Raw genomic sequence first — 13,380 nt, forward strand, 5'->3', positions numbered from 1 at the left:
CACAGGGCCTTAGCCCAAGGCACACGTAAGCCTAAACACGAATCCAATCACATTGAACAACTAAACAATAGTCCAATAATAAATAACCAAAACTCAATCCAGACATGTCACAATTATAAACGGCAAAATCAACCGTAAAAAAAAAAACCATCCAAACTTATGGGATATAAACAACCCACATATAAAAAATAATCCTAAATGAACTTCGATAAGAATAAATATAAATATGCACAAACTTGACATAACACTCTAAACTAAAGGAATGCCCTAGAGGTCCATGCAATTGAGTCCCCGCTATGCCATGAGTCCACTCTAAGTCCTTCTAACACCTGGAAGTGATAAAAACTAAGTCAGCTGATAGCTCAGTGAGTAGCAACATGGATAGTAAATACAGTTTTGAAAACAGGGTTCAATTCCAAAATAAGATATATATCACAGAAACTAGATTGACATACAGTTTGGTAAATACAATCTGTTTCAAAAAGAAGGTTCCACAATTCAACACTTAAAATACTCATGTCTCGCAAGAACATGATAAACGACATTTTCCACTTAAAACATATTATAACATGAACACCAATAATTTTCTGGGTACCAATAAAAACAAATAATCTGCCACACATTTCTCAGGCTATAAGCCCCGTTGGATCCAATACCGAACTAAGAGTCATCCTCAGGGTGGCACCTGGGCCTTTTCTCAAAGACGATCCGATTGAAGGTCACCTAGTTGTTTTTAAAGGTCTGTTCCTTACAATCGTTGAGCACTAGAGTCATCACGGCCCAACCCGGATCTGTTCCCTAGTGGCCAGAGTCACCACACACAGTGGAATAATTTCCCTGGACTAAATACACACTTGGTCCCAATATCAATACACATCAGTTTTGCAAAACATGGTAGTTCATCATTATAAACATGAGACCAAAACAAATAGTTTACAGTATGCCAAGTTCACACATGTTTCAGAAATAATTTGATTCAATTGATAATATAATAATTTATCAAAACAGTTTAATCATGAAACAACAATTTAATTTTCCAACAGTTCAGGGTAAGGGAACATTTATAAAAATACGTAGCATGAAACTACTCACCTGAAACCGAAATAATATAATCCTCGAATAGAGTGTAAAAGTTCAACTAGTGCCCTGAACCAAGTATAAAAACTACACGTCACAACTAATTTAAAAATACTAAAGAATACGAACTAAGTAACCCCAAACTAAAGCGCACTAACACGGCTCAACCCAACTCACCGTTACTCTTAAAAATTATCTAAGTTCATGTTCTTCAAGGTTTAAAATCACCCAAGACATAGATTCCGATCGAAACTTAACTAAAAATAACTTTTAGATGAAACAGTGTTTTAAACAAGTTTTCCCAATCTATTCGCTAACTTTGAAAATTACAAAATCCACTCCACGCTATTCGAAAAATCCCAATAACCTCCAGATATCAACTAATATATCCTAAGTTTCAAACCCAATTGGTTTCACTTGATTTTCTTATCAAAATAATTATCTACAATTTATTATATCCAAACAGGTTGTTTTCTGCAGCACTTTAAAGAAATTGACGGTTCTCTTAATATACACGATCAATCAATGCAAGGCCAAAAACGTACGAAACTAGACTCGTAACCGGTTCTAATGACACTAATTTGATAATTTTTGGATTTATACCCAAAGAGAACAACAATCCCAAATTTACTGTTTCGGACTGGTTTCCTGGACAGATTTGAATACCTCAATTTATATGGATTTCGACTCCCAAAAATTATGAAAAAATTCAGATATACAATTCAATATGTAGTTGATCTACTGTAAAAATTTCAGTTCAAAATTCATCCCTTTGATACGGTTTCTTGATTTTTAAAGTTTGTGATTCTGTGCAGAATTTTTGGACTAAGAATTACACCATTCTTTATACATGAATTTAACTCCTCAAATTTCTTAACAGTATATATATATATATATACAAAATACATAAACCTACAACTTCTCCATCAATGATCTAAATAATAATAGAGTAAGAATAAAGAACAAAAACAAAGAAAAAAAAAAAAAAAGAAGAAAGATACCTACCACACCCAAAAATTACTCCTTGTTTGCAATCCCCTTTTTTCTTCTTCTTTTCTCTCAAACTTCTTCCTCCCCGTGGCTGTTGTGGCTGCTGCTATAGAATGTATTAGGAACCTAGGGTTTTTCTTTTCTTTTCTTTGTTATACATAACATAAATGACTCTAGACAAAAATGTCCTTTGTTTTATTTTATACTAGTTGTGGGCACACTTAGGTCAAATAGATAGATAAATATACAAAATACATATATAAGTTACGTGCAATTCAAATGGTAAGAGTCTAACTTATTAATTTTGTGGTCTAGAGTTCAAGTCACACCCTCTTCTCTATTTTTTTTTTTTATAATAAATCTTGCTTCTCAATCAATGACTTTCACCATAAATTTATTTTAGGTTTAAAATTAATTAAAAGATCCTCTAATAATATTTAATTTGAACTTAAAGATTCATAATAAAATATTTGCGATTGTAAAATTATTATTTAATTATTTACTTAATTTTTATATTCGGGTTCTCACAGTACGCATCCTCAAGGCTGTGCTTGAGTAATAGATTTGGGTAGATTTTTGGAAAAGGAAAGGAAAAAGGTAAGAAAAATGTGAATTTAATCTTTGAAATATATTATGCATGCAAATGGAATTCATGGATGTGCACATAAACAACATACATATTAACACATTTAAAACATATTGATGTGGCTTCATGCACAACAAAAACTATATTCTAGAAATAAATTGCAGCATGTAGAATGGAAACATAAAATTAAACACCAATCTGAAGTCTGTTTTCGTGCATAGGTGTCTTAAGAATAGGATCTTTTATTGATACAAAGAAACATATCCTAGTGAAATAAATACATATATATCTAATGAGGCTTACCATCCTTATCCACAACAGAGAGAAATCGCCTCGATCCACCTCCTACTCCAGAGTAAAGCTTCTTCGCTACCATGTAGACAACTCCATTCAGACAATTCAAGCACTGTAAATAAAAAATTTTAGAGGCATGTAACAAGAACTTAATGATGTGGAAAGAATCAGAAACTAAAGAACAAGTTACCTTCTTTATAAGTTCATACAGATGAGCCAAAGCAGATATTGAGTAAACTGTCTCTGCCATAAGGATAACATCACAACCAACAGACTGACCTAGCCCTGGGCTATAGTTGTGGTCCTTTTCATTGGTATGTGCATAAGGAAGAATTTGATGGACTTCACTCCAGTCACCAGCAAAGAAACGAAATTCTGCATCTGTATTCCATTCCCTCAAATCTGTAGCCAAGGGTTGAGACTTCTTTAGAAGATTAGCATTTACATTAGGAATGGTCAGATGTCGCAAGACCTCAGCATTAAAATCCTGGAAATGAATGACAGCAGCACCCTGATGCAACAAAACATAATGCTAAACCCACCAGATATTTTCAGGTATCTAATTCCAAGAACTAAATACCTAGAAAATGCAATAATTACCTCAAGGCCAGTGAAGATCCCAGGAAGTCCATGACCACATCCAAGCTAAAAACATCAAAATAAACTCAATCAGAATAGCAATAGAGACATCTATATCACTTCAAATTATTGATATTTTCCCCAGTTTATTTTCTCCAGTGTTCTAGAATCACGCCTGAGTACTAGTGATACATGGGCACTTCATAAAGGTGGACAAAGAATTACTTGCTGCTAACATTTTTCTCAACTTGGCAAATAAATTTCCCTACTTAAATGTTCAAAATTTTAACCTAATCCCAATTTTGAAACCTCATACATGATATCTCAATTTTATGGTCTATTAGAGACTAATGTAAGTGACTATTTTTTTTGATCAGCAAAAAAGAAACTTTATTGATGAAAACAAGTACAAGGTACAAATTAAATTACACCAATAAAGAAAAGAGGAGTGTAGGAGAATCACAATGAGCTAAATGATCCCAACTAGGTTGGCACCAAAAAGCCCATCCTATCATTTGCTAGCACCCCCAAGTTGGTGAGGAACCAACGAGAGAGACAGATCAAAACACCAAACCAATGCTGCTATGCTGCTAGACATCATCTAGTAGACACCAGCAGCAGCCATTCTCAGATCAAAACACCAAAATAACCAGCCTACTAACATATAACCAGTAACCAAATAACCAGCTACCCAGCAAAGGATGAACATAACCTCACAGCAATGCAAGACTGGTACAGAACAGATCAAATCCTCTTCCTAAACAAGACTGTTGAGCAGAGGCACACAACCAGCCACCTGGAGGCCAGAAGCTCCACCGTCTGTATAACACAGCAGCCATCCACATATCACACCAACATACCACATATTACCAAACATTTCCTACTGCAGCTAGGCAATAGGACACTACAGCAGTCCAAGGCAGCATTCTACATTACAGCAGATCAGGATCAACATGCCCAATAGTTCAAGGTAGATTCTTGAACACTTCAATAAGGAACACCTGCAATATTAGACTCTAGGACACTTCTGTTCAACCCAGATCAGCATCAGGCATATTACAGCAGTAGCATGATACACAATTTTTATTTAGAACTAACTCTGCAGCCTATACCCAGAAGCAGAATTACAATGTATGCACAAACGCCAGCAGAAACCACAAACACCAACATCAAATACTAGCAGAACAGACATGAGACCTGGCTAGCTCTGAACTACCATGACCACCAATCATACCAACAACCAACCAACCAAACAAACACTTTTTCACTCAACCTCCATTTCTAATGCAGAGCTTCACCTGTGGCAAGTTAAAGACCAGGTCATGAATAGAAAACTCCACCTGAGTTGGTGAGGCTTTGAGCCACATAGCTACACGAACCTTCACTATTTCACACAGGTCTTCCAAGTTTGGTTGAGAGCCATTAAAGATGCAATCATTTCGATGCTTCCATGTAGACCAGAGGATAGCCAGAGGAAGAACCTTCCAAATTTTCTTTTCCAGCTTCTTCATTCTACAACCATCCCACCAATTCAACAGTCCATTCACTGAACCTGGTAGCACCCACTGCATACCCCACCATCGAACAATGTTGGACCAAAGCAACCAAACGAAAGGACAATACAATAGAATATGTTCCACAGTTTCAATCTCATTATGACAGAAGACACAATCCAGATTTACATTCCCTGTTAGAATTCCAATTCTATGGAGGAAACTCGAAGTTTTAATCTTACCCAGCCAAGCCATCCACCCAAAACATTGAACTTTTGGGGGAGCGAAATTATTCCAAATTGAAGCAGCCACTGGTAGTATAGGTCCCAGATGTGATTCACTCCAAAGGTATACTGAGGAAACAGAAAAAAGATTAGATGGGTCTGCACCCCATATGAGCTCATCAGATCTGGAATTGCACAGAATTGGTGCAGAATTCAGCAAATGAAAAAGTCTGTTAGCTTCTTCCTCCTCCCATACCAACAGAGGTCTTCTGAAGTCCATGTTCCAGCCACCATTCTCTTCCCTTTTTCAAAGAACACCCTTACCACACCATTTTTATCATTAGATAAGGAAAAGAGCCTTGGGAATTCCTCCATTAGGCATACATTACACACCCACTTGTCTCTCCAAAATCGAACTCTACTCCCATCCCCCAGAACAATCTGAGAATTAGAAATATAAAAGTGGTGCAGCTCTGGATTGGACAGTACAGCTTGAAGAATATCCGACCAGATCTTGGATTCTCTGCCTATTAACTGTGTTGTCCATCTTCCATCCAATGACACATACTTGGAGCAAATCATTTTTTTCCAAAGGGATTTATTCTCTACACCAAATCTCCACCACCATTTCAGCAAGAGACATTGATTGAAACTTTTTATCCTCCTCAACCCTAACCCACCTAATTTCTTATTTTAGAAACCACCTCCCACCGGACCATATATATTTTCCTTCTAAGATCGGATCCACCCTAAAGAAATGCAGATTGCATTCTCTTAATTTCCTTTGCCACTCCAGCAGGGATTCTAAACAGTGAGAGATAATAGATGGGCAGATTAGACATAACCGATTCAATAAGAGTTAAGCGCTGTAGACACCCCATTTTTGACCGTCCTCAAGACTTGGACGTCACCGTTTGAACACTCGGTGATCATCCATGTTTGTGTTCGTTTGGAGTTCCCGGAGGTCTCGGCTACGCGCCTTGCCTCAGGATCTCCGAACTCGACCGTTTAGTGTCTGGTTTTGCACCAAACACTTGCATTTTGCCTTGAAAGGGCAGGGAATGCCTTGTCTGGCATCCCCACACACCACCGGCTATGGACAGAGGCCACCGGCTGGTTTTTGCTGCCACCGGCAATGTATATTGCCGGTCGGCACTATTTAGTGCCGGTCGGCACTCTTTTTTGCCAAAATGACATCTTTGGCCGGCCGACTACTGTGCATCTGCTTTTGCAGATATTTTATCACAGCTGTCTTGCATTTGGCTCCCCTCCATACACGTGTATGGAGGGATCTCCCTCTTTAGAAGCTTGTCTTGTAAGCTTTACAAGACAATAAGCTCTATAAGAGAGAGTCTTCTCTCTTGTGGCAAGGGTTAGACACTTGAGATATTTTAGAGAGCTTAGACAGCCATTTTTAGGGTTCTTGAGTTCTAGGGTTAGAAACCATACACTTTCTATCTCTATATCTCCCTCTTGTGTGTGTTAAATTGTGTTTGTGTCTTACTATTGCACACAAACACATAGTGTTTCACCTTCACTTAGCTACTGAGGTTCTAAGAGGTTGGTTTTGAAGTTTTGGAGCTGTTTTCAACCAAGAAGGAGCTGTTGGAGCACCATTGTTAAAGGGGTCTTCAAGGGTAACAATTTTGCCTCTTTATTCCCTAATCTTGCATTGTATTTCGACCTGTCTTAAAATCATTTTTGAGCTTGGTGTATAATACAAAAAAGTTCTTTTTTTTAGCCCTCTTGATTGTTTATTAAGAGTGTTTTGTGGTTTGGGTTTGTTTGACCCCTCTTAAGCCTTGTAAGGCCTCATTTTGTGCTATTTTGTGCAAGTTTCGAGACTTTGGTGTTTGGGCCTCTTCACCATTGAAATATTGAGGGATTTTAGTGGTGAAGATGGTGCCTTGAAGTCTCCAAAAGGGGAGGGCCACCCCCTCTCCTTGTTGTCCTTGAAATGGACCATTTTTGGCCTCTTGAGGGAGCATCTAGCTAAGCTTCATGTTGACCATGCCTTGGCTGTTTTTTGTGCCTATTATATCATAATGTGCCTCTGTTTATTATTGGTTTTGGTACACCATGCATGCTTAGCATACCTACCATGTAATGCCTTGTTATTGCCTTAATATGCCTTAGGTTGTTAGCCTTTGTTCAAGCATGTTTTAAGCTTAGTCTTGTGAAGCTTTTGTGCATATTTTGCCATGTTTTAGGTCTGTCCATAGTTTTTTGGGTCGGATTTGGCATGCTTAATATAGCCCCTTTGCATTCCGGCTTGTTGGCCTTAAGTATGTGAATGTGTAGTATGTGTTGCTCGCGTCATTTCGGTGGTTTGGAACCGCCTCACATGTTATTTCGGTCTCTTTGGCATGCTTACATGTTTGCATTCCATGACCCTTTGGATGTTTCAAGAGTTGATGTTTCATGTTCCATGTTTATGCCATGATGTATGCCTCTAGGATTAGGTTACTTGGATGTCATCTAAGTGGTTCTTGAGACTTGTTTTTGCATGATTTGGGACTGTTTCGATTCAATTCGGTCATTTGCTTCATGAGTCATATGATCATGCTTTAGGTCCTCGGGCCTCGTTGCATGTATAGCTTGCATGGGTAGGTTGATTTGGTATCATTTCCTACATATTTTCAAGGCTTATAATGCATGCTAATTACCCATGATATCCCTTTTCAAGTGTGCTTGAGAGTCCCTCATTTGTGCCTAAGCATTGGCCCTTTAACATGTGCATGTTTGTATGTGTGTTTAGTCCTTTATGTTGGTCACTTTGGCTATTGTTTTAGGCCTATTTAGAGTTGCCTAAATCATGTATAAGTCCATCTTTTCATCCATTTGCATTGCCTCATGTTTGCTTGTATGCTTGCATAAGTGCCTTGCCATGACATGTTGCATCCTTAGCTTGTATGCTTAGGTTGCATTGCACCTTGCATGCATGCCTTGTTCCTTGATTTGGTGATAGGAATTGGGCCTTGGTTTGTTTGTTTGGTTTGCATTTCATTTGACATGAAAGTTGCACACTTGGTCCCTTGGGCCATCACGCATGGAAATGCGCGATTGATGGTCCGAGAACCGAGAAGTATGTCCCTTTGAGTCATTACCATGATAAGAGACATGATTGGTGCATAAATTGCTTGAATTGTATTGCCATGCAAGTTCTGTCCTCTGCTGTCGTGAATTGCAGGTTCTGCAGGCATTATTTGCCGACCGGCAGTATACATTGCCGACCGGCAGTGAATCATCAGCCGATGGATTCATTTTGTGCCGGTGAGCACATGACACTGCCGGTAGGCATTCTACTCAGCCGGTGGTGATTCCCAATATCCAGAGGAGCATCCTTGAGACTTTGGAAGTCTTTAGAGAGGCAGAGCAGAGAAAACAGAGGCAGCCTAGGCATGGCGGTGCAATTCCGAGCAAGAACGAGCATGCATTGCATCGAGCTCTCCTCCCGAGGCGGTTTACCTGCTTTTCCTAGCTTAGTTAGTTTGTTAACTAATTAGGTAACTTGTAATAATTAATTAGCTTGCGTAGTTAATTATTTGTAATATTTATTCGGTCCCTCCGAGCGAGGGCAAATCTGTAATAAGTGTGGGTGCGTGTGTGTGCATGTCTTCCAATCCCCACTTCTTTCTTCCCTTTTACTTACCTGCTTTGATGGTTAGTATCAGGGCATGTTTAAATTAGCATACCTTATGCTATGCATGCGTGCATCCATACACCAGTATTACATGCATCAGGCTCGGTACATCACGCTAACTGCATTTGTATTTCAATTCCAAATTGAATACGTGCATCAATTGATTGCATTTCATATACCATGCTTAGGTTAGCCGAGCCTACTCTAAATGCATTCTGTATGTGTTGCATTAGACATTTAAAACATGGACTTGGATCATGCATTGATTACTAATGAGTTCTCTATTTTGGCACGGAGTACGATGTAAGTATGTTTCATGCTTTAGCATATCGCATGCGTGTGAATGTTATCATGACAGTATATTTACCATGTGGCTAGATGCTTATGTGTTAAATTGCTTGATTGCCTGTGGGTGAAGGTTGGATTGTCTGAGTTGGAAAAACTCATTGAAATCCGTGTTTTAGCCTACTTGCGAGTAGAAAATTCCAAAAGTGTTTTTCAAAACAAACGAATATGCAATGTTTATTTCCAAATTAGGCAACCTAGTCTATACTTGTTTGGTGCGCGTATAACATAGTAATTCTAGGCTAATAAATGGAATAAGAACACATAAAGTTTTCAAAACTAGATATCACGGTTAGTAGAGGCCGATCTTCGGATCGGGCGAGAGGGGGTGCTCATAGCTGACCTTCCCCAATCGTACCCTAGCTCCCGAGCCGACACAACTCCGGTGATGACGGACATGTGGCCTTCGGTACCGAGTCAGGGTTTCCTAAATTCTCCCATTTTAAAATATTTAGGTGGCGACTTTGTATCTGGCAAAGCAGTCCATGTTTGGCACTTCTTTCCTAAAATCTGTTTTCTCAAAACGATTTGCCAGATTTGGACTCTTTGGTTCAGATTAAGAATCGTGACAACAAATTGAGTACGAACTGTAGCGGGGTCCCACGCGGGCGTGTTACAGTTTCTGGCGACTCTGCTAGGGATTTAGAGAGCTTGACTCGAACTCGTGATATCCTGTTTTGATCTCATTTGTGTGTCTCTTTGCATTGCATGTGCATAGGTGCGCCTAGGAACACAGTGTTTGCCGGAGGCTTGTCTTGTCAAGGCATGACCATAAGGCTGACCGGTTATGGGCTCTGACAGCATGGGAACACAAACCCCGGTTTTACCGGGGCACCCTTTTTGACCATTTGACCTAGTGCATATTCGGATCCATAGTGACCATTCCAAGCTAGGACAGGTTGCTCACCCGATTATAGGTTGTTTGAAACTGCTACGTGCATAGTGAAACCCTAGCTCCTGACAAAATAGGACAGGGAAACCCTACCCCAACATAGGGGTGTTTTGGCTCCCTTTACCTGCTATGTGCTTTTAGAATGTATCCCTACGGGAACGCACATACCAGTTTGCAAGATTGAGTATTAGACCTGAGGGCATCAGTATCAGTTTATGAGAATCAGTTATCTGCGGGTATCAGGTTCAGCTTTGGGGACAGTGATTTCTGGGGAACAGTGATCAGTAGTAGAGTACAGTTGTTTCGCTACACCCGTGTTTGATCCATTTGGGCTGAAATGCTGCTTGTTGTCTCTTTCAGTTCGGACAGCTGGTACAGAATAGGTAGTGCTCCCCCTTGCTGAGGCAGGACTTATGACGACACAGAATTCAGAGGAGATCGTGGTTATGACAGCTGCATTAGATCAAGGGATCACCCTGCAAAGTGAGGCCAACATTGATATGTTGCATCCACCCAGGTCGCCTGTTGCGCACCCAGTCTGGGCCCCCCAGCTGTATCAGGCTCGCGAGCCTAGTACATTCGAACTAATGGGGATGATAGGTGATCTCCAGAGGTCTGTGGCGGATCTCGCCTACGGAATGTCAGCTTCACCTCCAGCCGCACCATATGCCGGGAGTTTTGTACCCCAGGAGCCCCCGCTGTTGGGGCGCATTGTGATTGAACTTAGCCAACCGGAGATGGCCTCCAGCTATGGTAATGACATATCAGCATCAACTCAAACCCTCGATCAGGCTGAGGCCAGAGGAAAAGACAAAGTGAAGGCAGATGCCGATCCTATTGAACAACTGTTGTGGGCAGTCGAGGCTTTGAAAGCGGGGGGGATGAATAAGCAACAGATATCCGCAGTTATGGCAAAAACTGTGGAGGATGCTTTCCCCACTCCACCTGAGGGTAGCTTAAGCCAGTCAGAAAATCGGGATAGGCCTCGTCATGCTAGAACAATTCCTTCTATTCCCGCCCTTGCACCCGAGAAAGATCAGAAAGCCAAGGTGGCGCCTGCCGACCCTTTCGCTTGTGCGTCTAGCAAGAGTGCTCAGACTTCAAAATACCTACCCCGAGGGCGCAGGGCCTTTCATGCTCTTTACATGCCTCTGTCCAAGGCACTTTAGATCCTTGCCGAGAGGGGGCACCTTAAACCTCTGGAGCCTCGGCCTCTCCCGAAGAATCTCCCTGCTACGCATGATGCTGCTCAATACTGCGCGTACCACCAGCAGACAGGCCATGCAACTGACAATTGTTTCCGCCTCCGTCATGAGGTGCAAGATTTGATCGACAACGAGGTTATCCTCCCGCCCACCTCAGCCAAGTCTGTTACTACCCAGTTATTGGATTTTGAGGACACAGATACTGCAAGTATGTAATCAGAAAGTGAACCACCTGCGGGCGGCATTCGGTTTTTTTTTTGGGATGTGGCGTCTGGCAGGCATTTTTGAGCATCGGTGAACCCAAGTTTTGTAAATTCCAGCTTGGGTATCAAGTCAGTCTTTTGTTTTGAGTCTGTCTCTTTGTCTTGAGTCAGTCTTTTTGCTTAAGGGCCTGTCTTGTTGTATCGAGTCAGTCCCCTTTTGTATAGAATACCAGGTGATTCTGAGGTTGTTGCCTCGAACACCGTTTTGTCTTGTAATTACCCGTTTTTGTTTTTGAGTCTATTTCTGCCAAGGGGCCAGTTATACCAACGAATCTGAATGAAACAGCTGTGGCTATCTCCTTTTCATGCTTGCTTCCAGTGTAAGTTAGTTGTGCCAGAGGACTTGAATGGGCTGACAGTACATCTCGCCTGCTCTCCTGCGCGCCAAACTCATTGCATTAGCCTAAGTTTTTCAAAAACCCCTTTTGAACACTGCGGTGATAAAAACGAAGAGGAAGGAATTCCTCGGGTTTTGCAAAACTTTGATCAATTTGAGGGAAAGAGAAACATGCTAAGCCTTTAATGAATGAAACCATGCTTGTCAGCGTGAGTACTGGGAAGGACCCTGGCTTGATCCAGATTGGTTCCACACTATCTTCGGCGCGAGCGATTTGTCGTTTTCTTAAAAACTTTCAAAAACAAATGTTTTGTGCGGCCCTGTGAAGACCTGTGTGGAATCGTTCTTGAGATTGTGCAGCCTAGGATCGCTCTCTGCCTCAAGATTCGACCTGTTTGTTTTGAACCTCGAACTCATTCGAAACATTCAACGGCCAACCGTCGGAGGAGGCCCGTGTGGCCAGTTTTGAAGCAGCCCTCGAGCAAGAGGCACCAAAGCCGAATCAGAAGGATTAGATCTCGCCGGAAGAAGCTCTTGGAGCAACCGGGATGGATTCTTCTGCAAATTATTGCAACAGCCGTTCTCCTAGACACAGAGAGGCTTCAACTTCAAAAACCATTTGGCATGGACTTGTTACACTTTTACCCTTTGAGAGGCTCGCTGGGCCGAAAACCCGGAAGGGCGACCTAGGCAAAAGTTAGAGCAAGAGAAAAATACAAAAAAAAAGAAGAAAAAGAAAGAAAAATACAAAAAAGAGAAAAATACAAAAAAAGAAGAAAAATAAAGAAAAATACAAAAAAGAGAAAAATACAAAAAAAGAAAAGAAAAAGAAATGAACAAAAGAAAAGGAAAAGAAGCTCGCAAGGTCGAAAACCCGCATCGGGCACCTTGGCAAAAGTTAGAGCCTGAAAAGTGAACGTTAAAATACCCGAGTGTACCTTAACCGGAACTACGTAAGGCTTGATTCCCATGTTTGGGATACATTGGCAACTTCATCCTGAAGTCCAGCCCCCAACGCTTTCATAGCGCCTCGGTCCATGCAATGGTTTCGACTCCATCCCAAAGTCCAGTTGCCAACATCTTCCAAGGGGATTGTGTCCATATATCTGTTATGACCGTCTTCATCTCTGTGTCCAAGAGTTCGACCACCACCAATGAAGACTGCTTACGGATCGCTGCGGCATCATCCAAACAAGGGGCAACTTTCCGTTGCCACCAGCCGTCGCAAGACGCCATTCAAACCAGGGGCAACTTTCCATTGCCATCCACCCCCTTTAAGCCAGGGGCAATTTTCCATCGCCTCCGATCCGAGGTTGTGCATCTCAAAGGGTAAGTTCCATGCTCGTTGAGCATCAGCTGTTTGCAAAAATAGTTTTTGAAAATTTTTACTGAGGTTGACTATTTTCTCGAAAACTATTCCATTTTCCAAAACTGGACCATTTTCTTGGACCC

At 41.1% G+C, this 13,380-nt stretch overlaps 1 long non-coding RNA gene across 1 annotated transcript; it reads right to left on the reverse strand.

Annotated features, from left to right (window-relative positions):
- Positions 1–52: 52 nt before the first annotated feature.
- Positions 53–2,290, reverse strand: LOC145792447 (uncharacterized). The gene is made up of 3 exons (XR_014331847.1): positions 2,083–2,290; positions 1,093–1,146; positions 53–329 (listed from the first exon to the last, which is right to left on the reverse strand). It is a non-coding gene; the product is annotated as an uncharacterized LOC145792447 (long non-coding RNA).
- Between the last annotated feature and the right edge of the window lie 11,090 nt (positions 2,291–13,380).

This window comes from Camellia sinensis, chromosome 6 (genome assembly GCF_055761805.1).
Source record: "Camellia sinensis isolate YWXY chromosome 6, ASM5576180v1, whole genome shotgun sequence".
Lineage (NCBI taxonomy): Eukaryota > Viridiplantae > Streptophyta > Magnoliopsida > Ericales > Theaceae > Camellia > Camellia sinensis.